Here is a 25,629-nt window from a genome sequence, read left to right as displayed (position 1 = left end):
TGAAAAAGGGCAGGATATGGATTGAACCCAGGATTCCTGGGTTCTGCGGCTCAAACGTTCCCTCCACCAGGACTTAAAGGAGTGATGCAACAATTTTTGTACTTTGCGCAAATACCGCTTAAAACGGATCCCTAGCGTTAATGACCTATGAAACACGTGTTCGTTTTTCACCCCACGCACTGGAAGTCCCAGAAAAAAAATTAAAGAAAATCGAGCAGCGTTCACCCCCTCAACTCGCAGCCAGAACAAGCGGCTTCGTGATCTGGAGCCGATTATATGCCGCCAGTGTTGATCATAGCCACGCGCTGGGGTTGGCAAAGCGCAGGACACGCGCTGAGTTCCCGACATTGTTATGGCTCGGCTGTTGTCGTCGTTGCAGCGATTGGACACGGGTCACTACCCGAATGCTTCTCGAGCTAGCAATTATCACGAGCCCAAGTCGAGTGCACACGCAATGCTCGGGTCCAATCTATGAACCGCATTCAAATATTGTCACTTGGGTCTACTGCGATCCCCACGTTACGTCATCAAATTTTGCAAAGGAGAGATTGAATGAAAATGATCGCTTTTATATTTGAAATTACACCGCAACAAAGGAGTTTCTTGGCCAGTCGCGTTGAGTGTGAGTATCCTTGAGTCCCAGGTGTGCCAGTAAGCTCGTGTCAAGTGAAAAACATTCCAACTGAATATCGTTGCACCGCTCTTTTAAAATGACTGGATGCCGCAAAAGGAGCCGCAAAAGGAGCGCCCCGCCTGCTAGCCGGACACACACGGGTACTAAAATACAGACGGCCTTTGCAATGTGATTACCTGATCGGTCTTAGTTGCTACGAAAATTGCGATTTCAGTCCATTCAAACTTTCGTAGCTTCGAAAGCTTCGTTTAAAACAGTCGTACCGAAATCGCTATGGAGCATCATCGTACTAAAAGCCTCCCTCGCTAAAATGCGCGTCTTTGGCGCTGAAAATGCAATCCGCTTATCAATCATGCGTATTTACACGGATCTCTTACAATGGTATTGTTCTTCATACGTATTTGAGGACGGGAAAATTATTTTTAGATTCCTCCAAGTACCGGCACCGCAAGTGGTTGCGGTGCGACATTGTGCGTTTGTTCCGCCGTTGTGTGGTCAACAAAATCTCGGTATTCGAGAAACGTTCCTGTAAAGCTACCCTGACCAGCAAATTTAGATCGGCTCACCGAGAATGGAGAGGCCAAAGCGAAACTGGTCATTCAATGAATCGAAATGGCAGGCCATGCGGGGAGCTTGGCACTACTTTCCCAGGATCCAGTGACATTTCCTGCTCCCAAGCTGCCGTGGTGCGCTAACACCCTCGGCCACTGATCCCCCTACACCTGGTCCAAGAAACGGTGCACCACACTCTGATGCCTCCTAAGGCGCGGAACTTTCAGGCTTTTCTTTTTATTTTCCTAATTAAGGACAGATTAATTCTGCCAATAAATAGCGCGAAAAATAGGTCACTCTTCTCAAATGGAACATGGGCTACAGCATATTTGTATGATAGGCAACAAATCTCCAATTGTAATCTGACACCGCCAAAAAACGACAGGACAAAGACGAGAGTAAACAGGACGAGGCGCTCGTCCTGTTTACTCTCGTCTTTGTCCTGTCGTTTTTTGGCGCTGTATATACTGATCATGAACCAACTAGCCCAAACTTCTACTTTGCTGTAATCTGACAGCCCAGTCAAAAATTTAAAAAAAAAGCAAATTATTTGTTTTTAAAGCCATTTATTCGCTAATCATCGCTTTACGCTCGTACCCCATACCCTAATGTACGCCGCTGCCGCACTCGTTATTCGGAAGGAATAAATATATTTTTAAACTATTTCCAGTAGTAATTTTTTTTATTAAATTCATGCGTATGTAAAACGCCTCGTATATTTAAAACAAATCTGCAATCTAACTAATAAAATTAATTAAAGTGTTTCTTCCCGCATGCGCCGGTGGAATCATTTTATGGATATTCGTGCAAAACGGATGGATTTATGGGGGCAGCAGTTCGTATGCACGAAGCAATATAACATTTAAGGGATGACAGCAGAGTGGAAGAATGGGGCCAGCCAAGGCGGCCAACATTAGCTCGGGCTTCGTGGATCTCCCGGCAGGGTCACTGACGATTCGGGGCCTTCGCGCAGGCGCGGCGGCGCCATGCTGCCTTGTAAACGTACGACCTTGTAAACGCGGGACCTTGAAAACGCCGAAAGTCGCGCGACCTCGTAAATGTATGCACAGATATAAACGACTCCTCGATTGACTCTCAACGACCCTTTACATAAAATGCAATCTCACGGCGCTTGCCTGAAATGCGAGTGAACCGTCGCCACGTTTGCCGCGTTTCGAGGCGGCGACGTTCAGGCACCTCTCCCTTCTTCTACCGTCGACTACAGTATGTTTTGTCTTTCATGATGCACTATGTTCAGTGACATTTTTTTATTTATTTTACTAAAAAGAGATTTGATTTTTCAAATAAAAATACAAAAAAAGAAGGGAGGGGCCGGGGAAGGGGGGGGGGGGGGAACAATTATACTCGTTTTTACGTCAAGAACTGTAGCAAAAAAAAAAAAAGTCCGGATCTTCGCGGAGCCTTACTAATTTCCCCCTTTTTGTGGAGAAATAAGATGTACCATATATGTAGGCACATTTTTTGATTAGACGTGCGTTATCTTATCAAGACGTACCCGTTTCAAAAGCCAAAAGCATTGCTTATTCCTCCGACAACCAAATCTTGTAAGAACCACTTCGCGTGGCGTATAAACAATGCGCAAAACATTCTTATTTTCTTTTCTTGAGGAAAAAAATGAGTATAGGAAATATTTGAAATTTAGTGCATTCGTTTTATTGGGCGTTTTTATACGCGCCTGTACCTCGCGTAAGCGTAAGGACGCACAACCTCCATTAGTGGCAATGACGGGCGTGACAAAAAGCGTTACTAGGGTATATGCCGGACGTAAGCGGGCCCTCTCCAATGAACTACCTCATTCATATTTCAAGTGACGATGACGAGCGAACTGGCATTCCTCTATGCGACACTAGGATGACTATAACACGCCGCAACTCTCCGGACATCACGTGTCGTCACTTTTGCTGCGTGGGCGAATAATCGAATGTTTCGGGGTCACTTGGCTCGCGCTATAAATAACCGCTAAGGATGCACGCGGATCTGTTGGTGCGGCCACGCCCTAGGGCCGATCTTTCTCTATGTACGGCTCTGACCTCGATGAGTCGCTATGCTTTGTTTCACCTTAGGATGGACCGCAGCGGACGCTACAGGCCATCCCAGCCAATCCGGCGCAGTGAAAGGTGTCAGGTGAGAAGGTCACGTGATAGTCACGCGGCACTGGATTGGTTCCGATGGTCTGTATAGCGTCCAATCTGGTTCATCGTTAATGAAACGGAATATAGCTCCTCCTCCTCCCCCCGTTTCCAGGGAGGTGACACCCCTTGGCGACTCTCATGTAGACGCAACGCCGTTTTGGCGCCACTTCTTAAACAGGAACGACGGAACTGGAACGCGTGTCCGGGCTTGGACGCCCCAGGCCACCACCGTATACAAAGTTAGAAGGGTAAAATAGAGTGTAGAAGCTCAGTTTTGGAGATGGCTACTGCCACATCAGAGGTGGTAATTGATAACGTCGTAATACGCGAAACGGCGAGAGCGCGAAGGGAAAACTTTACATCGTATGCTCAAAACGTGAGCTTCGATATGCCATACTTTCACGTATCGAAGGGGTCGGTGTTCGAATGCGGTAGCGCACCACAGCTCAGAACACGTAGTTCGCGGGGTCTTGTTGCACAACACGTGAATTTACTTCCCAGCCCAACCCGTTTCGAACTGAATGATCATCGTACCGCCGTACGATCAAGTAGTTACCAATACCGTGTAGTTACTTATAACGTGCGACGCGCGTTAAAAACCCCAGGTAAGCAGTCGTAATGCTCTGGCTGGATTGCTCATCTACGGCGAACACCAGTGTCTCCATATTTTGAGGGAAGCTTGACAAACATCAGCACCACGCCAGTCGCCCAAGGGGCATGAGTTGCCCTCCATCCTCAGGTGGATGCATAAATCGTATAACAATCTAGAGAAAATGGTCCACCTTCTTCCAATGCAGTTCGGCGGCTTCAAAACAGCGGGGCATGGACGCCAACATCGGTGGTCCCCGCTCTTAGTAGGCCCATACTACTTGCGACGCTTTGACATACACAAAGAAGATGCCAAACATAATTCGCAAGTTCTGTACCTAGTTATCTTCTAGCTTTATTTTACACGAAACACAGGCGTCACGCATTGCACAAAAATAAGTGAAGTTGACAGCATTCCTACAGCTGCAACTCATCGCGGCAAAATGGACACGCCTAACTTTTCGTCTGGTTTCTTTCTCCGCTTTTCTGCCGCTCTCTCTCGTTCCTTCTTTTGGGACCGCCGATGCAAGGATTTTGCAGCGTTCTGCTCCCGTCTATACCCTCCTTGGAGGGTGTTAATTTTTTCTGGAGTAAATCTCCTTTACCTCAGGTATTTTCGCATAATCATTAACACCTGTATGAACATGAAACGTCTAATTTGTTTATTTGTAGATGTTTTTGTAGAGGGCGAAACAGTAGCGTCGGAACAGGGGGGCAGGGGGGGGGGGGGGGGGGCGGGGCGACTGCTCCCTATACAGTTCAAAAGTTTAATAGAAACAATACGGGGAAGGGGGCGCAAAACCTCCGTCGCCCCTCTTCCCCTCCCTCCACCATGACCACCGCCCCCCCCCCCTTTTTTTTTTCTGAATAGTTCCGACGCCTCTGGGGCAAAACACCGAGGCATTCTAGAACACTACGAATTGTCACGATCTTGGTGGTTAGTTCTAGACGTTAGAGCGTAGCTAGCGGGCTAGTCGAAGTGTCTCAAGCGTCCAGGCGTTCCAGAACTCCTGGTTGTCAAACTTCTGATCAAATGGCCGAACGCATCGAGACAGATACAGCAGAACAGGAACCTGCCGCGTCCACATCAACCGTCGTGCCACACCACCGCTATAGGATCGCGGTTATCCGTGGCGTTCCTCAATTGTGACGTCACGAGGCGGAAATTGAAGGGACCATCGTTGCGGTGTGGCATTGGGTACAGCTTGTGCGGACTTCTTGAGATCGACGGTGGGTTTCAAGGGGAGACCAGGGGCGGCAACGGGGTTTCCATTCCGAGGGAAGATGGGGAGGAGAAACGAAACGTTGCTCGACTCACCGGAAGGGAGGTTGCAGAGCCCACGTGGCTGTCGGTGTCGTTAGAGCATCTTCCACGGGCGGAGATGTCGGCGCCCTCCTGAAGGAAAGCAACCCAGCGGGCACCGGCGTGTTAGCGCGCGAACGAACAATCGGAGAACACAAGGTGCCTCCATGAACAAGCTGAATGCATACGACCCACTAGACCCTTTTTAAAAGTCCATCGAGCAATATTGGCGGCGGTCGCCATTGGAGTTGGTCTTTTTAGACTTAGCTTAGGTGGCGCAAGCTACCGCCCGTTACGAAGGGTATAGCCATTAACATCAGAGCCGTAAATGTAGAGAGTTTGGCCATTCGTTGGGAAGTATAGGAGACGAATGAGGAGGCGCCATTGGCCAAAAGCGGGCTGGGCGTGTTCCAGGGCGTCTTCAGAAATTCGAATGTGACCAACCCGATGCCGGAAATAATACCCTGGCGGTGGTCGCGAGAAACAAACCTGATAACTGCATTGGAGTAACTCTCAATGGCTGAAAATATGGTATACGTGATGTTTCAATCCTAGCGGAACGGTCGACATGATCCATACGCCAAGCGCCCGGGGCCGGGAATCTGCCGTCCGAACGGTCACACTCTGTCTGCGCAAAACAGAGTTGCGCGGCGCATTCGTTTCTTACATCTTTCTGCACGATCATGATCAAAACAACACGTGCACCCTATTTTCATCCAGAAAGAGTTACTACACTTCACTCTTACGCGTTTATTAAAACCATATACGAACATAGACTTTTGATCAGAACTGTTTGCCGCTACCACCGCTAGGGGATTCTTTTCGGCTTCTGGTTGGTCAAGAGAGCATGCCAAGCCCTCTTTCCGACTCTGCCGCACGCCCTGACTCTGCCCGCACCTCCCATTGACCAAACTCTTTCAATACACGGCTCTGATTAACATCTATCCATCCATCCATCAAACACGAAGCGCGCTATTGGGTCTGAGTCCTTTCCGACCGCTGACGCAGGCCTCGTGTCCAATTTATGCTCAGAGTGTGTGATCAAGAAATACAGGCGTCGCCGCGGCCTTTAGAAAAAGATATATTTGACGAAGGAACGCGCCACATGTGGAAGTTTTGGGCGCGTCGGAAGTGTTTTGGGGTACGGGGAGATTTCCTCAGCATCCCCCAGATTGTTAGCTAAAGATCTATGAAGATCTTAGCTAACAATGAAGATAAAGATCTACGGCTGGTGCAGGCGTTCGCAATTTCCCGCATTGCGTACGGGACGGCTAACCTACGCCTCATGAAGACAGAACTAGGGAAGCTGAACGTCGGGATCAAGAAGGCCTTCAAGACGGAACTGAGGGTGCCAGTTCGTACACCTACCGATCGGCTCATGGATCTGGGTGTACAAAACACTTTGGAGGAACTGAGAGATGCACAGATTGACGCGCAGCTCAAACAGCTGGATGGGGCGGCCAACGGCAGGTGACTGCTAGGGAAGCTGAACCTGGAAGCCGGGGAAAGCCGGACCCCTCTAACCGAAGACCTTCCTCGAGAAGTCGGAGCCAGTATCAAGGTCAGCAGAATACCAAAGAACATGCATCCGGAGGGAGACACAGACAGGAGAAGATCAAGATTTGAGGCCCTGGCGCACACGTGGGATCGCATGACCGGTACCGTCTGTGTGGACGCGGACCAGGGACAGGAGGGAATCGCCATGGTGGCCTTAGTGTCATCGGACGGCGAGAAGACGATCAGCGTAGCGTCGGTAAACAAGATCGAGTCGGCGGCCCGCGCGGGGGGGGGGGGGGGGGGGGGGGTGTGTAAACATAGCTGTGACCATCGCTAGGAACTCGAGGGCCTTCGTGCTTACAGACTTGCAGACAACGTGTCGAAACTTTGCGGCAGGCTCCATCGGGCACGTAGTTGCAAGACTGATTCGAGACCACCCACCGGAGTCGCTACGTGTCGTGTGGATGCCGGGCCACGTGGAACACAGAAGGAATGAGGCGGCTCACGCCACAGCCCGAGGTTTACTTCCCAACCGGGCCTCCCTCTCCCGTGGCGACGACATTGACGACTAGGCATCATATTCTGAACGACTGAGTGCCATTCGATTCCTCAGGCGGCGGTTCCTTCTGCCGCACAAGAATCTCTCGAGAAAAGGACACATCATAGGAAGACTCTTGACGGTCTCACTACCAACGCCGGAGAGACTCAACGCGTGGTACCCGTCGTCCCACACGCCTCCCACATGCACGCACTGTGGGTGCGAACGAGCCGATGCGTATCACGTCGTGTGGGCCTGTCACAAGATCCCCGGCCTAGTGCCGTTCACAAACCCGACGACGGAACGATGGGAGATCGCGTTACGCAGCGAGGACCTGAGCCAACACCTACTGCTGGCAACGAGAGAGGTGATAGAGTTCAAGGCCAATGAATTCCCTGAATAGGGGCAGCCACCCATCGTTCTCCCTTTCTTTCTATTCTTATTAGATTCAATAAAGATGTTTTAACAACAACAAATTATACCCAAAGCAATGCTCCAAACAGATTCACTTACAGGAACGGCCGCATAATAAACCTGATTCATTATTAGCGCCATTTCTCATCGACCGTGTGCACTTCCGCGCCATTTTTGAGGCTTCCCCGCCGTCCCTGCTCTGCCTGCCTAGCTTTCTTTAAAGTAGGTCATATAATGTTGCTTTTTCGGGTGGGGCACTGGCGTCAGTATTTAAAAAAAGCTTTATATTAGCAACTGTTGAGTTGCTTGCGCTCAGAATGACCGAAACAACACAAATGACAAAGTCACCAAGAAAACTGCCGCGCAGAACGCGGCAAACAATGCAAGAAGAAGCCTCGTTAAACAATTAAGAAACCACAATTGACCCGGTAATTTTTGTGTTTTTTTTTTTCTTTTGCTGTCATTTTGGCGGTTGTGAACACAACAGATAAAAATCTGTAAACCAGCCTTAGCCAGCCCTTAGTGGGGAGTGTCACGTATTAAGAGAATTTGACAGTGCCCACGGTAAAAGCAGGCGGCATGGGTTCTGCATTTTGCCACTTGGAGACTCCAAGTAAAACACTACAATTATTCCAACATCCGCTATAAGAACTTTAGATTGAAAGAGAAAAACAACACAGTCCGTACGTTTACTTCGGTTGATTTGTTAGTTATCCGTTTGTTGCACAGCAAGACACGTACAGCAGAAGAGCGGCATCACTTTCGTCCTTTAGCAGCGCTCTGCTCGTAGCCCCAAACATGGGTCGCCATGTTTCAGTCTGCTCAAGAAGGTAAGCGGAACGTACGACAGATGGCGTGCGAATCTGAATAGTGTCTATTGTGTCAGCAAGCGACACGAGTCATATACGAACAGATTTCGCTCCACGGGCCACCTGCCCGAGCGCACTGCATACCCCAGTTCCTGGGTTCGTTGACACAATCGCGCGAACACACGTGTTCATGGCGTGGTAGCTTCTATGCGGAACATTAAAAGTGCACGTTGTATTAACCGACGTATGTAACGGAAACATTGGATGTAATATTATAAGGCTTCTACAATATTTTAACCTATCAACCCCGGTTTTTCTGACCCCACTTTGCAGGATTATTAAACCAGTCCGACCGTACTCTTACATTGGGATCTTTATGCAGTCAAAAGTTTCTTCTTATTTTATAGGCAGCTTTTCTACCTGTGACCCCCCCCCCCCCCCCTTTCCTCCCCCTCCTTCGGTTATACGGTGTGTTCCAGTTAACTTGTGTCAAAATTTAAAAAAAAGCTGTTGCATTTCACCTGTGCTGTAAAATACATTATTGTTCACAGTCCAAATGAGCAAACGAATATATTTTTTCGACGTGCCAAACTCACTAATTAACACGAATGTAACTTCTTATATATTAATTTGCGCGCAAACTATCTAATGTAAAAGTTGTAGAGTATGTTGAGAAACGCCCCATCGTGCCGTTTCCATAAAAGTAGCCTTTCTGTTTCTAATGTTTTTTGAGGTTTAAAGAGAGCCAAAAAATCTCGCAAGAGATTTATAAAAAACAATAGATATATTACATGACTACCCGCTAGTGGACTGCGGCGTTAGCGCCCTCAGTCCCATGGAACTTATTTTTTTTTTTATCATTGCACTTTTTTTTTAAGTTTGAAAAAATTAGACGCACAAAAACTAGTAACACGTTTCACAACTAAAACTACACGTGCCAGCTAGCGTCGTACCGCGTTCCACGCGGCGGCGTCTGCTTTTCCAGAGCACCTCTGATTGAATACATTTAGTCTCGGTGCTTTAGTAAGACAGGAAACGCCAGAAAGAAAAGGCGGAGTGGCGCAGTGCGCGTTTCTCTTGCGTACCTAAGAGACGTCACTGAAACAAGGCTGTACAAAGGCCTTGTCTATATAACATTAGCCGTTCTTTTATAGCGATCTCTATGCTGTGAGGGACCAAGGCAAACTGTCTTTTAACGCGTAAAAAGATTGCCCGTGTCAGTTTGTGTCTGTCTGAAGACATTAAAGGGGCACTGACACATCAAAATCATATTTTTTTTTATTATCCGAAACGATTGAAAACGATGCCGGGACATTACCCTCAAAATTTGAAATTTGAGAGTTCAGTATTTGTGAAGTAAAAAAACAATTTCCAAATGCCGAATTCGAAGTTCCCGCGCGATCGGCGTCGGTGCCTTGACGTCAAAAATCGCGGAGACCTGAGAGTCGACTTTTTTTTCACCACTCCCTGCTGTTGCCATGGCGACCCAAAGCGAGGAGGAAAGGAGCGATTGCCGGCGTTGCGGCGGACCGGTTTTGAGCGGTGTCGCCTGTTTTCCGTTGGAGGATACAAATCCAGGAGACGGCACCACAACGAACTCCCGATTTTTGGTATTTCAAAAAGAAGGGCCGTAGTGCGTTCGCAATTGCGTTAAAAAACATGTTTTACGATTGCCGTAATTAAATGTTATAGAGATGTCGCCTACAAAGCTTCTAAATTTCCTGATTTTTGAGGTCACCGATCAAAAGAAGCGAGGAGGCGAGAGGCGGGAAAATCAAACGCCAAAAATAAAAAGGCGCGCGCGCGCGCGGGAAAATTTTTTTTCGCGATGCGGTTTTTTTTGCGTGTCTATGACTGCAACTTGCATCGTTTTAGACAATAAAAATAAATACGACCTTTGGGGTGTCAGTGCCCCTTTAAGATGGCAATTTGGGCCAGCTGGTTATGATCGAAGATAGGCGCCGAAAAAACAACGATAAGAAGAGACGTAAACACTGGCGCACTCGCAACTAACATTTATTGAAAAAAAAAAACGAATCCCTTATAGCCATGAAAAAAAGCCTTCGTCACGACTAGGCACGGTGTAGACCCGTTTCTAGAAAATCAAATTCTCTTGTCGATAAGGTTATTGACCGGTCACTTGTGCACATTTTGCCCTTTGCTTTGATTTCAAAAGCCTCGTGGAGCTCCCTGGATACCTTGTCTGGGTATCTGGCCATAAATGTTGTGTCTTTAAATGACGGGGAGCAATGGCAGCGGTTGCAGTGTGTTGCCAGATGTCCAGATGGGGTTGCTCGTGTGGCAGCGCCAAGTTCACGTGCGCGATCGTTGAAGCATCGGCCTGTGTGACCGATGTATACTGAACCGCATGACATTAGAAAGTTGTGCATTCTGTATATTTCTTGCGGTGTTTGGTTTTTGCATTTGTCTGCTGCATCAGCGGAAAATATTATTTTGCGGCAGTCTTGACAGATTATTAGGTGTGAAGACCTTTTTCTTCAAGTTGCACTCTGGGACTTTACCTGTTAAAACATGAATGGCGGAGAAAAACCATTGAACATGTGTTTGTAGAGCGTTGGGACGTGGTAATTTGCTGGGGCGTGTTGCGGAGTACTCCAAGGAAAACGTTTCCCTTGGATCGACTGCCATGGTATACGATTTTTGGCAGTGAAAAACGAGAATGATGTACCATTACATATCATGTTGTTGGGTTTCCACAGCATATGGAGGCGCCGCATTGCAGTCCGTCATAAAGTTCCTTGATAAAGGCGCTTCTTACAACACATCGAGGGGATTTAATCCGCCACGCAGATGCTGACGAGAGACCAGTTGTAGAATATTTTGGCGAGTTTGTACGACATGTTGAAATCTGTAAACTACGTTCTAGTGTGCCACGTGGTTATTAGCAGTTGAAAGACTGATAGGTGCGAGGTGCCGATTCAAGAGTGATTGAAGCTCTTTTAACGTTGTTGTGAGTTTTCTCCTTCCCTCTCAGAATCTGACAAAAAAAAAAAAAAAAAAGCGGAGTGGTGTGGTGGTTAGCACGCCGACCGGATATTAGCATACCCGGAGTTCAAATCCCGGTTAAGCCAAAGATTTTGTCTTTCGGCGGATTCGTAGACTTTGTTTCATTCCATCAATTAAGCACGGTTGTCTCGTTTTGATAGTTTTGATAATATACTATTTACTAGATTTAAAAGCAAATCTCATTAGCAACCATCGCTTAGTTATAAGACCTCTGCTTTCGAATGCACGTATGTTGAGGCACATGTACGTGAAGCATACTACACTAATAACAGAATGTAAGGTGAACAATGTATCTGTAGAGCTATTTCATCGCTTCATTGACTTCGTTACAATGTTACAGTTGATTACACAGAAATCCACAGGTGCTTTAGCGTCGGAGGTGTTTTATGAACTGTTAGAAATCAGATGCACGTTGGCAACAAGGACAGACCACAATTTTCGTAACGTTAGTAAGTGGCAAAAAAAGATATTTATTTTTGTCTATAAAATGGTATTGTTTGACACTATATATACGTTTGTAGTATTGGCGTAAAATCAAAACTTGGAGCTTTGGCAGCTCTATAGCTTTCCTCTTTTTTGCTTGTGAAGCGCAACGCGGTCACCGTTATCGGACAATAATAGGGTTTGGAATTTTACCACCAACAATACCGAAATAACTTACTCAGTTTACTGCGCTAATGTGAAGTTTTAGCTCCCGTAACTGTAATTTTGTTACTGTTACTGCCATGTAAAAAATAGGCGAACAACTTTTAAAAAAATCAGTTGGTCAACCCTCATCTTTATATCGTACCGCTGGAAAAAAATCGAGCTTTAGCGAACCGTTTTTGCACATCCAATACGGTACAATGGAACCTTTGATACGAACTACACATATGCCAGTCTTCTGTGGTAGCGCATGCGCAGTGCGTACCGGAGTGCCCATCGTACCGTATGGGATGTGCAAAGAACGATTCTCTAAAACTATCTAATAAAGAGTTTTAGCCAAGCGTGTCTCAAATAAATCATTCCTTCCTCTCTCTCTCTTTTCTCGCACACAAAGGCAGCTCGCAGTGTGTCTGAAGCACCCGGTCGTCTCCCAAAAATGAGACGTCAAAGCACAGGAAGTGACCTCGTCCCAGCCCAAGCCGACGTTGGCGTGCGCGCTTTCAGCAAGGCCAGCTTGACCAGCGCGATTAGGAGTTTGACCAGCTCGACTCCAAGCTTCACCAGCTTGTCTCTCAGCTTCACCAAATTGACTTCCGGCTTTGCCAGTTTGACTTCCAGCTTCACCACCATGACTCCCAGCTTCACCAACTTTACTCCCAGCTAGACTAATATGGCCAGCAATAACCAGCTTCACCAGCTTGACAAACCTAGTTTCCAGCAAGTCAAGCAAGATTTTGTGGCTCTTTTTTTTTAATAGTATAGGGAACCGCTTTTGCACATCCGATACGGTACGATGCGCCCTCCGGTACGAACTGCGCATGTACTACCGCAGTAGGCTTGCCCATGCGCAGTTCGTACCGGAGGGCCTGTCGTACTGTATCGGAAGTGCAAAAACATGAAAGACGCTTACAAATATCTGTAATGCGAAACTAGAGCGCAGCTCTTGAGGAGGAGGAGGCGAGGGTACGGAGGGGAGGGTATGCCCTCATCCTCTGTACCCTCCTCCTCCCACCCTCCTCCTCCCACCCTCCTCCTCTCTTCTTACTCCTCTCCCCTACTGCTCTACTCCTCCCCATCTTCCTGCCCTCCTCCTCCTCTCCTCCTGCCGCTGAATTTGTTCATGGGCGACGTGACACGAAGTCATGGCGTCATTCTCTCAGCTAAATTTTGCGGAAAAACTGGACTGGTGTTGATTTCACGTGACGTCAATGAACCCGCTAAATTTAGCGGGGAAACCAAACCCGCTAAAGTCAGCGGTTAAAGTGTTCCGTTAAATTTAGCGGGAAAATGTTTCCGCTAAATTTTCTCCCTAAATTTAGCGGGAAAATTTCCCCACTAACTTTCGCGGGGAAACGTCCCGCGGTTGCGTCGACGCCGATGCTGACGCCGCTCAACCCAGAAACGGGCGCGTAAAAGCTGCGCTCTAAAACGGTTCGCTAAACTCTCTAATATCGGTGAAGAAGGTAACAGGTGGTTGAAACGATTCCTTTAAGGTATGTTCCCGGCATGTATTTCGGCATGACGGCAACGATACCTGTATCATGGTAGCGCCATGCTCGGAGTACCGAATGGATAAGATGTGTTACAGCGCGACGTTAGGTAAAATAAAAGTAGTGATTACGGGACGTTTTGTCAATATAGTCTCGATTGACATATGATGACGCGACGAATGAAGAGAAACTAAACGCCTGCGATAGATTGGAGGCCTCGTCGAACACCATGAAACTCTCTTTAATCTCCAAGGGCCTGCCACATCAGCTATTGAGAGTGCGTCAGATATCATGTGGTAGACGTCCTCAAGACAAAATGACCGAATTTGCACTAATTCACCTACCAAGGCCTGACGTGCAAGTGTTCAAGAAATTGAAAACGAAAGACTGGAGTTCCGTCCGGCCCGTGCCAGGAAATCCAACCTGGCACTTCTGGCAGTGCGCACGCGTCAACCCATTCCGGTACGAATTGCTGGTATCAAGAACGAGAGCGCCTACAAAAAGCCACTTCGGAAATAAAGACTCTCTTCCACCAGCGTCTCTGAACAGTGTAGTGCGAAGCGGCTTCAATCAAATTAATAAATATTTAATGACAAAGAATTATTTTAAAAAAATGACCGCATCTCCACGTGGTGAATGATGTTGATTGCGACGAAGCTCTGGTGGTGCTGATGATACTGATTTTATTGCTCATAGGTAGTGCTGATGGTGCTGATTTTTTCATTGCTCATAGGTAGTGCTGAGTTTTGGGTTTCGTTTCGACTTCATTATTACAGCTTTATGGTCGGTGAAATGCAGAGCCAGTGGTTCTTCTAGCGGATCAGCTTGGATCCGCTAGAAGCCGTGAAAACGCATCTCCACCGCTTAAGTCAACGGTTCATGTCAGAAAGAGAATGTGTGGTATGGATCCTTTTTATATACGGATTCGAGCATTTGACCGCAGCGCCCTCTCGTCTATAAACGTTGAGCCAATACATGCAAAGTTTAACGCGATTATATACAAATTTGACCGCAGCGCGCTCTCCTGTATAGACGTTGAGCGGCGACATGCAATGTTTCATCCATGACATCCCCAGCTCTTGAGTTACTACCACATTTCAGAGTCCCCTACTCGTCCCGCAGTCGCGGCCGAGTGGTTAAGCCGATGGACAAGAAATTCATTGGGGTCTCCCCGCACAGGTTCGACTCCTGTCGACTGCGCAAACATTTTTTTTCTTTTTATGTGAGCCCGGACGCCGGCCGGCCGGCCGGACGGACAAGGCTACACCCTAAGGAGCTTCGCCCGTAAACAATTTTACACAAAGGGTGTCTTTCAGTATTTATCTTGGCGTTTTGAGGCCTGTGGGTACATGTTCAAAGCTAAGGACAATAAACGCAGTTCAACTCCGTGGTGTGAAACAGTTCTTAGTTTTTATTATCCGTCCGAAGGCGACTGCGCACGGAGGGAAGAAATCTGAACCTCGAGCCCGGCCGCCGCGCCCTGCTGTTTTAAGCAAACGAGCGCCAGAGAGCCAGGTGGAGCGCGCTAGGGTGCCTCAACGCCATTTTGTTTAGGGTGATGCGCTTACAGTACACATACAAAGATATCGCCGAAAATGAAGTGCTGTCAATGCCAAGAGCGCGTTCAGGGAAGGGAGGGGTTCTTTCATCCGTTCCAGCAAAAAAAAAAAAATAGACACACTCAGAAAAGAGTCGGGAACAAAATGGTCAATTGTTATCATACTAAGCAAAGCGCATACAGTGGTGCTTTGTTTAGTGCGTTGCGCGCTCTGTCTGCCGCTCGCCTCACGGGCGCCTGCCGGGAGGTCCGGCCGCGTTCTACAGGCAGAACGTGGCGGCAGCTTCAATGCCGTGAGATGGAGCGCCGGTTCCGCCGTGCTATATGATGATACCGCCAGGCAAAAGGCTGAGATAAACATGTGCTAAGAGGAGCCAATCCGGTCGCTTCCTTTACGTGGCGCGACCCTACACGCCGGCTATGGAAAACAGGCCCTGCGAAGCATGGGACATGAGAGAGCCTCTCGATCGCACCGGACCGCGCGCAATTTCTTCAATTCTTATACAAAAACACACTAATAATCCTAAATTTAAAGCCACCATCTGCCTCTGTGCCGTCAATTTGTTTCTTTCTGACCACCCTCGAGCGTGTTTACACTTAGTAAAAACAATGAATTTGACATCTATAGGTATCTACACGCCCCATTCACGCGGTACTGATGTGGACTAAATTTGGTAATATTTCTAGCTTTATAACTTTAAATCCAGAAACATAATGTAACATGCTTTTGCAGATTCTGTTAGTACCTATCATTGGCCTTAATGTGGGAGAGTTAAAAAATTCGAAGATGGCCTTTTTTTAGATCGAATTTCAAAATAACTTTTTATTATTCAAATAGCCCCGTTTCAGCATTTCTCGTAAACGTGTTCCGCTACACAAGACGACAATATAGAGCTCCAGTATTAACAAGATACAATACAAGACAACACTCTGGCAAAGTTGGAAAGTTCTGACATTTATATATATAGACAAACAAAAATAAGTATTTTGCAAAATGCAATGTTGGCGATTTTTCTCTTGGAATTAACATAGTAGATACTTAATTATCAATATTTTTAGTCAATCCTCCTTATACGTAGTATGTGAGTAAATATTTCTAAACCCGTATCTATGACAGTTGTTTTTTTTTTTTTTTTTTTTTGGGGGGGGGGGGGGGGGGGGGGGGGAGAGAGGTGACCGAAATATCAACTTCGCGCAAATTGCGAAAAGCTATTCGCACAAAGAGTGTGCTTCTAATTTTTTTCTTCAAAAACGAAAATATTTTTCGCAAAACAGATTTCGGTTTCCTTCTGATGAACACTGAGTCTACAAAATATTTTTTCTTAAAATTTAAAAATGGTCACCGGACATGGTCGACCGAAGTAATCCGAAAACACCCCACTGTAGGCACGAGGCACTTCCCAAGTATTTGTATCATTTGCGTATGATTAAAAAAACAAATGGTGAAAGTGAAAATATGCATGTAAAGATCCTTTATACAACGCTCGCTTGAATGTGAGGCGAATAATTTTAAGAAATACCAAAACATTTTTTAGAAAAAATGCTGAATTGCACGCTCCACCAATATACTACAGAATCAAGTAAAAAATTGTATAGAAAGGTGAAATACATTTTAAATCAAATTAGGTTTAAAGGGATTTTTTATCTCATCTAACTCGCATTGTCTCATTAATTTCTTTCACAATTGTTAGTTAGCTAAGGTTTGTGTTAATTAAAGTAACACGAGTCACGGTAATGAAGTCGCACTTACCGCGATCATCCTATCACTGGACGGATCCGTTGTACACTGCCGTAATGTCAACAAGCAATCATTCGCGAAGGTTCGCGAAAGCATGCAGCACTGCCGTCTGTGCCACATCCGATCGAGTTGTTCGGGGTTTGCTCATGGAGGTGGGGGAGGGAAGCTGCTTCCGACACGCAAAATATAACCGGAGGCTCGTCTGACACGTGCACGGTATCACGTGACATCATAATGTCACGTGACGTCGCGTAAGTGTCAAGTGACGGGACGCTGTCAAGTGACATAGTGGTGTCACATGGTGTCACGATATCATATGATGTCACGATGTCCCTTTACTACTATAATGGTCCCGTGATATTATCTATGTAGATGTTTTATATATCACATGAACTTTTCATTATCGTACGTGGTCTCCAAAGAGGAAATAATCGAAAATATGGAAATGTACGAACCGTACTTGATCGAATGAAACAAATTCTACGAAGCAGTCTAAAGACAATATGTTTGGCGGATCCGGGATTTGAACTCCGGGACTCCCAATATCCGGTCGCGTATGCTTACCACTACACATGCATATCCACGTACATGAGAACGTACGTACATGTACATGTACACGTGACGAGACAAGCAGTGAGAGAAATTCTGGAGCCTAACGAGCACGTAACGCGTGCAAGCAAGCATTGTGCCGCGTTCCACGCGGCGGTGTGTGCTTCCAGAACACCTTTGATTGGACACATTTGCTTGCGGTTCATTAATACGAATGAGAAACGCCAGAAAGACAAGGCGGAGTGGTATAGTGGTTAACAAACCCGACCGGATATTGGGAGACCCTGAGTTCAAATCCCGGCTCCGCCAAAAATTTCTCTTCCGACGGTTTCGTATAATTTGTTTCATTTGATCAAGCACCGTTAATTCATCTTCATATTTTTTTATCGCATAGTTCTATAGCTATAGATGAGCGTGTCCCCCTCCCAGCAGGAAATAGCAATGCTTCCTCCACGTAAGGTACAAACAAATGAGGATACATTAATGTCTGATGAGGTGTCGCAGCTGTCGCTGTGAATGTGCTGTTTGCTCGCACGAGACTGCTTTTTTTTTTTCTGCATTAAATGCTTTAAACAATCGACTCGGAATGAAATTCTAACCTTAATAAGTAACGTAGGGGCAGCCAGCCACCCTGCACAGGCATAAAGATTAGGGTTAGCGAAATACGCTTCTTTGAACTCTTTGTAAACAAAGAAGAAGGTGCTGTTGTTGTTGTTGTTTTGTTGTTTTTTCTGCGTTGTGGCGAGAATAAAGAATTTATATCCTGATTTTTTTTTTGTAAAGCTTTAAATGCATCGTTAATTCCAGGACTCCTTCAGTATATAAAAGGTTGGTGTTACGTTAGCCGTTCCCAAGTGTCATATGGGACCGCGCTAAACAGTCTAATTCTGTTTTACACCCGTCGCAGTTTGTGACAGTTTAAGTAAGTAACAACGGGTAATGTTAATGTTCGAACGCTACTCGAAATAAGTTGCGTAATTACGTTACATTGGTGAATGACAGCTTAAGAAATGTGGGGCGTCACCTATTAAGTATTCGCTCCTTATTTCGGGATTTGTTTTTTCTTTTCGAATACTTATCGGCCCATGCCCAAATCTCATGGGTCTCAGAGCGATAATAAGATTCTAAAAACTCCTCACGCTCTGCGTTTCGTAAAGTGCAAATGGCTATAGCAATCATCAATACTGCACACGCATCTATTTGATCTTTTTTTCGAAACAAGCTGCGAGGGCGTTTGAGTGGCCAGGAATTTTGCATAAGTATCGATATTTTTTCGTGGCGTGCGCGTACGCTCTTATCGGTTTGTTTACGAAATTAAAGTGGCTGCTGCATCGACATTATTGCACAGAGGGGGGGGCAAGAAGAACAAAATGTATACAGAGACGCTCACGCAGCGCGCCTTGTCGTAATGCGTGGGTGCAGTAGGCACGTCTCTCGCGGCATCAACGGTTATATCGGTACAACGGAAAAGCTCAGCACAAAACCAGATTAGGTAGTCTGAGAGAGCGAGCGAAGCTCAAAAGGTATACGGCCACTTTAGGTGATTACAGAAGTGGACTTCCCCGCACGGAGTGTCCTTATAAGGGGAAGCCGAACGTGACTCGCCCAGGCAGGAGACCAACACGCGGGACTTTTTGGATCCGAAGAGATGCAAACCTCATCGACTGTCTCAGTCGTCGAGCGTGCGCGACTGACCCCCGATTTTAAGCGTATTGCTGATTGTCGTCGTACCGACAAGAAAAATAAAAAAAATTTCATGTTTAGTGGTGAAAAGGGTTAAAACTTGAGCTAGCTGGTCGTTCTTTTGTACTCGTCTTTTGAATGTATTCATTTAAAGAAGGGAGAGCTGTCGATCAAATTTAAAAATCACAATGGGTGTACGTACGTTTAAACAGCATGGCGTTAGTCGGAATTTGACTGTGGAGACTTGATTCTCCACTCTGGAGAGAGAGAAAAAAGAAAGCCATCGGCTAGTGGGTCGAGTATGCTATCCTGGAGTCCTTCAAAGGACAACACACATCACCGTTTACACGAATGCACGCCGGTACAAATCGAATCATTATCGGGATTTGGAATCTACAGCTGCGGGATTTGGCCTCATTAAGTCCGAGACCGTAGAACGAGCTGTCACCTCGCAAGCTGCCTATAGCGGCGCATTGTTACCACACTCGGTCATCGAACCTCTGGCATGCTACTCTCAGCGTTAAGTGCTGAGCTGTACAATAAACAACCTAATAGAAAAAAAAAATCTACCGCCAATAGTATTAACCCCATTTACATTTGGTGTCTTTTTAGTTTTCTTTCTTAGACTTTTATGGCCAAGAAAGTGGCCTTTTCTGGGATTTTTACAGGCGAAAGCCTTACTTGTCCCATCACTCGAAAAAGCGGCAGCGTTATGCCTTCAAGATGGTCATACCAATACGTCATCGAGCAAGTGCCTCAGAAATAAAACACAAAGAAAATCACAGCAACGCGGATGTTTCGCCACGGAAGCCGTCGTGAAGCCGGCGGGGTTCGCCGCGCCTGCGCAGTGGGGGAGCGTGATGCCACCGCCGGGTCCGTGTGAAAAAAAAAAATGAAGACGCGGTGCGCTGCTTCTAGAAATGCGCCATGTGCGTACACGTAAACAATCTTAAGTGTCTCTGCCAATTTTTTTCTTCTCCTTCTGTCTCTTGTCCTGAAGCAGCCCAAACCACACCCAACGTGCGCATACTCAAGGCGACGAGGGGACCATCACATTACTCTTAGCAGTCACAGGCTTTAATAACGTTCCATGTATAATTATTAGCTCCGTACTCGCGGAGTTTATTTGTCACCTACCAGAGTGCTTCGGCTATTAGTGCACTGTCCGCGCCCCCCCCCCCCCCCCCCCCCCCGAAATAGTGTTTTATTTTAACTCATTTCGCTGCTCTAAAGTCATAGTACGACGGAGTGGGTACAAACTCGAAGTGGATTACAGATAGGGAATCTCGGAGTGTGATTTATTGACCTCGTCAACGTCCGTGGTGCGCCAAAGTTCACTTGTTATGGCGTTTTTTTTTCTTGTTGACTTTATGAGTAGTTGCAGTAAGAGCGATCGGCACAATTGGTGATTTAGTGCTCGTACTGTTAGAATTATTTTCCTGCGTGTCAGGGATACGAGAAACCCATGCTCTCATCAAAACTAGGCTAACATATGTGAGGTGTCAGGAGTCAAATGCTAGTTACACCATAAAAAAGGGTTTTCCCAAGATCATTCATTCACACAGAAAAAGGAAGCCACGTACACCTCGTCCGCACAATTTAGTTATTAACGGATATCATATGCGCATTACTCTCCCTAGATACTCAAACGCTGTTTCCTGCGTCAGTCTCCTTGCAATCGGCGAATATTTCTAGGAAAAAGCGTCTTTCATCGGAATTCCGAGGCTCCCCGTGATTCAAAAAGGGGGACAGGGAGCCGGTCTCGCGTTACTCTTTCCTGTATCTCACATCTTAAATTTAACAATGCGCAGAACAAAGTTACACTTTTTTTAAACATTTAGCTTAAAGAGAAAGTGATCTTTGGTTTCTTCTCCAATTAGAAAACTGCGGACATTATACTGATATTATTAAACAATTACGAGGGAAATTGAGAACAGGGAGGGACACCCAAGCGGAAACGTGGGATCGGTACCGGAAGTAGAAAAATATTTAAAAAAAATTAAAAATAAAACATGGGATGGAAACCGGGGAAACACTTTGAGCTAACCGAAACCACGAAGGGGTGCGGAAAAATGAGAGGAAATAATCGTAAATGGGAAACGAGAAAATAGAAATAAAAGCTGACTGAGATAAGGCATAAAGCGAATAAAATATCTCTCGGTAAACACACAGAAGACAAAGAAAAGCTACTTTACTGCGAGGCAATCAGCTGAGAAACGTGCAATAAAAGAGGAATGATAAAGAGAAAGGGAAGGTTAAAAAGAAGACAGTGTCTGACCGAGGCAAAATCGGTGAATTTATGAGGTAAAAAAGTACGAAAGAAATACAACTAAAAATAAAAAAAAAAAACGTTAAAAAACCCAGCGAAAGTGAAACAAAAAAGTGCAAGTAATATGAGGAAGACGGAGGAGCGGAAGGCAGACACGCTGGGGATGACCATCGCGGCGCGGCCCCGAGACGGCCGGCTGTTTGCGAACAGGGGCGGAACCCTGGTCATTGTGGACCCCGAGGATTAATTGCTCAGGTCTAGGGGTCTGGCTTTGTCTGCCCCCTCCCTGTCCCCTCTCGCTCATTTCATACTCGGATCGGTGGGAAAGACACAAGCTCTCAACCTTCGAAGGAATCGGGTAGGAATACAATGAATGGCGTCATTTCTCTTCCCGTCTTAGAAAACACGATCGCAAAAAAACACACAAAAAAGAAAAACATTCTTTTTCCCGGTCAAAGAGTCGATTCTCGTTAAGCTCGGTTTATGAAGGCGGTATAATATGTACGTAATCTGGAAGTTGTTCTCACGTACTTGTATTCTTCGTCTTTTTCTTTGCTCTTTTTTTTTTTTTTGCGTAGCGATGAGACGTTTATGGATGCGAGTGCCAGTAATAGGCTTCTTTTGTCGCCGGGAAAGCGAACATTAAAATGGATCATCGCAAGCCTTACTTCAAGTCAGGGAAGGCTATCTACACAAACACACACACACACACACAGACAAACGCGGTCGCGCGAGAGCGCACACACATGTACACACGAGTGCAAACACATGCAAACACAGAAGCACCCACACATGTACAGAAGCTGCAAGAAACAGTTTTTTAACGAAAGTTAAATAACTGTTTTTTAAAACTTCTCCGAGGCTACGTCCACATTTTTTTGTACAAGATAAAACGTAGGAATCACTACCCAGACAGCTCAGTCCTTACAATGCATGCTTGGTTGGAAAACGTTTATTGTAAGAAAAAAAGAAGTCTTGCGACTGAAGTCTTTAGACTTTAAATACAATGCATGCCAACTGCAGAAAGGAATAGCAGTCCTGATGTGACTGAAGTCAAACCGACAGGCACCTGCGAAAGGGATTCACTCTTACATCTCGAACAAAAGTATATACGCTAGCGTGTATATCCTAAACTGTGAGTGTTTCCATATAAAAATTTCCTGGATTGACAGGCACGATTAATCAACGACAGCACGAGTAACTGTCTCGCTCACTGAAAGTGAGCGGGCCAGCCGGATAGCCGGAGCCAACGGGACCCTTGACTGGGGGCTCCGACCAAGAGAGGAAAAGCGATAATCAAGCGATAATCCATCAATAATGTTGTTTTCCTCGCCTTCTTCTGACAGTCAGTATAAATTCATCGAGTAAGGTCGGAAAAGCAAGTTCAGCGATGCGCCAGAACTGATCTAACGTTTCAGCAAAAACAATTTATTCCTGCGACTCCAGACGTCGGAAGTAACTTTCCATTAGATGATTCCATGAATCAAACTGCATTTTGACAAAAATAAAACTAACAATTTTTTGTAAGTATATAGCGTATAACATTTGTAAGGAAGCGGAAAAGGGAGAGTCGAAATTATTTCGCAGAAATACGCCGTGACGATCCCCTGACTCTGGCATCACCTCAGTTTGACAAACAACAAACAAGAAAAGATATGTAGAGACAAAAAAAAGAAAGCACTGTATTTCACTTCCAAAGTGAGGATCGCTTAACGGACAGCGCCGCCGAAAACATTTAGGGACAGAAAATAATGACAGGGGAGCGAGCAGTTGGACGGAAGCGCTTAGGGAGGACGTCTTTCCCATTTGCACGAAGAGAGAAGGGAGGGAACGCTGCGGAGACGGGGACACACGCTCTCGAGACGCGCACCTCTTGGAAGTGTTTCCGTTTTAATGTGCCTCGAAGAAACAGGCGGTGAGAAATCAAACGGAAACGGTGCGAGCTCTGGACGATACAAACAGCAAGTCGCGCTGGCTCGAAGGAATGGCTGAGCTCTGCTGGAAGAGCACCAACTCTTCACCGACGCGAGGAAGCGAGCGAGGAATCGAAGAGAAAGGGGAGGCGGCGTGAAAAAAAAAAAAAAAAAGTACAGAATAAAAGACAGAAGGCAAAGAAGGAAAGGCACGCCGGGGAATTGGAGTGAGAGGGGTGGGATGAGTGGGAGAGGAGAGATCGAAGAATGAGGGAAGAGAGAAAGGGTAGTAAAAGATCCCCCCTCACCGCCCTCATGCATTTCGATCCACAGCCGTGACTGCGGCACTTGGCGCTGCGGCGGCCGCAGCGTACGCCATCTGTCGGATGCAGTCGGAAACCGTAATGCACCACGGGGAGGTTGCACCGTCGAACCAATGGTCGGGTTACCTGAAGTCGAGGAATTCTGGATCTCAGATGTCGTCAGCCATGGCACGCGGATGTACTTCAACGAAAAAGAAAAAGCGTCTTTCCTTCGTGGAGGCGCACAGAAGCAAAGCGTAGAATTGCTTGAATTCGTTATGTTGTTATTGATATAAAATTCTCGGAAAAGTACCCGAAAAGGTTGACATTTCGATTATGTTGGTCGGTTGCTCTCATTTCCGGCAAATGATGGGCGGAATCACTCGAACTTGGGGTTAGGGACGATTCGGCATTGGTTGAACCTTCCGGGGGAAATCGTGACAATAATTCGGCTAAAATTCGCCAGACGTACACTCCCTCGTGGGCGAACACAATAAATACAGAGGTTACAGTTAGAGCAGCTGGTTGGTGTGTGTCGTATGATTATGATTGTTGCCACTTGTAAGCACGGTCGATCGTCGATTTGTCACAATGATTAGATGCGAAAATTTGGACACACGGCATAAATACTGAAAGCAACTGCTTGAAAAATCCATAATCGCGTTTAATGACTGACTGGATATTTTATAATTAAAAGAACTACGTATGATCGGTTTGTATTTCATAGCTAAACGGCCTTAATTAGAATATTACCGCCACACTTTTCGTTTTGGGGTGCATCATAGACGCAAATAATATTTCGCCATAAAACTACAACCTATCATTCAATCAATTTTATTTTCAAGCCTTACGTCTTCCTTACGTGGGGGCTTACCTTCGACAACAAGGTGTCGATATGCCGCCTTGCTACCTCACAACCGTGGTGAGCTACTGCCGAACACAAAATATGCATAACCAAATCACGACGGAAAGCAACGAGCACACGCTAGAGTCACCTAAAGAAGACACCTTGCCGTTCTCATCCTGTCAGCGTCTACAATACTTTCGATGACAGGCTTTCAGCTGTGACAGGAAAATTAGAAACGCCCATGGTCATGTGTGTGTGGTGCGCTGCTCTCTGAATGTCGTTTGTCATAAGTCCTCACAAAGCGACGCTATAATTTATCGTCTCGTTTGTTTTAATGTTTTCATTGGCGTCACACACACACAAAAAGAAATTAGGATACTAAAAGGTGGAAACAAGAATACCTGACCCAACCTTTGCTGACGAAGTTTTGGAAACGTTAGGCAAAACTGGCAATCAAGGCAGCAGAACAATCGGCGAAAGCTCCACCCAAACAGTAATAAAGGCGCCAAGGTGGAATAAACCCCTATACACACCGTAACGCCCGCACAACCTACAAATATACAAACTTCATACAGCACGAGGACAATATATGTACGAAGGACGATCAATTCAGTAAATCATGCTAGAATATGAAAGAAAAAAAAAGTCAAACACGCTAGTAAGGAAGTCAGACCCTCTCACAAATAGTGAATAAAAAAAGTAAGAATTTAAAGGGATTGTCCGGTCGAAACCGGAAGTACTTAAGTTCTTGCGCTCGTTACGTTGAGGGAACCTTCATATAGACAAACGTCATTTTTATTTTGATATAAGATCTCCCGTTATTATTTAAACCTTTCATGATCCTAGGTACGAAACTGCACCCCGAATTTCACCAGTGTCAATGGCTGACATCCGTAGGTGCTGCGTGACGTCACAAAACGCAAAGGTTTGTCGGTTGGTCGGGATAACAAGCGTTGGTCGATGGATATCTTGTATTTTGTTTCAAATTATATAGTCTCCTAGGCAGTACCTTACTGAAATACGGTTCTTTTAATGCAGTTCCCAAGCACGTACAAAAAAAGTCACACTTTTTAGCAGGATATTACTCGCAGACAGCCATAAGCTTCGAGCAAACGCATGC

General features: G+C 46.1%; 1 protein-coding gene across 6 annotated transcripts in view; it reads right to left on the bottom strand.

Moving 5' to 3' along the window:
• The window catches only part of LOC8037831 (plasma membrane calcium-transporting ATPase 3), a 393,495-nt gene that overhangs the window by 206,558 nt on the left and 161,308 nt on the right, over positions 1-25,629 (bottom strand). For all 6 annotated transcript variants that reach the window (XM_040501873.2, XM_029992241.4, XM_040501879.2 and 3 more), the window contains exon 2: positions 5,246-5,323. The gene's annotated coding sequence lies outside the window, so the exon portion shown is untranslated. The remainder of the gene's footprint in view (positions 1-5,245; positions 5,324-25,629) is intronic.

This window comes from Ixodes scapularis, unplaced genomic scaffold (assembly GCF_016920785.2).
Source record: "Ixodes scapularis isolate PalLabHiFi unplaced genomic scaffold, ASM1692078v2 PGA_scaffold2__306_contigs__length_199485367, whole genome shotgun sequence".
Lineage (NCBI taxonomy): Eukaryota > Metazoa > Arthropoda > Arachnida > Ixodida > Ixodidae > Ixodes > Ixodes scapularis.
Note: the sequence above shows the minus strand (reverse complement) of the source record. Positions and strands in the feature narration are given on the sequence as shown.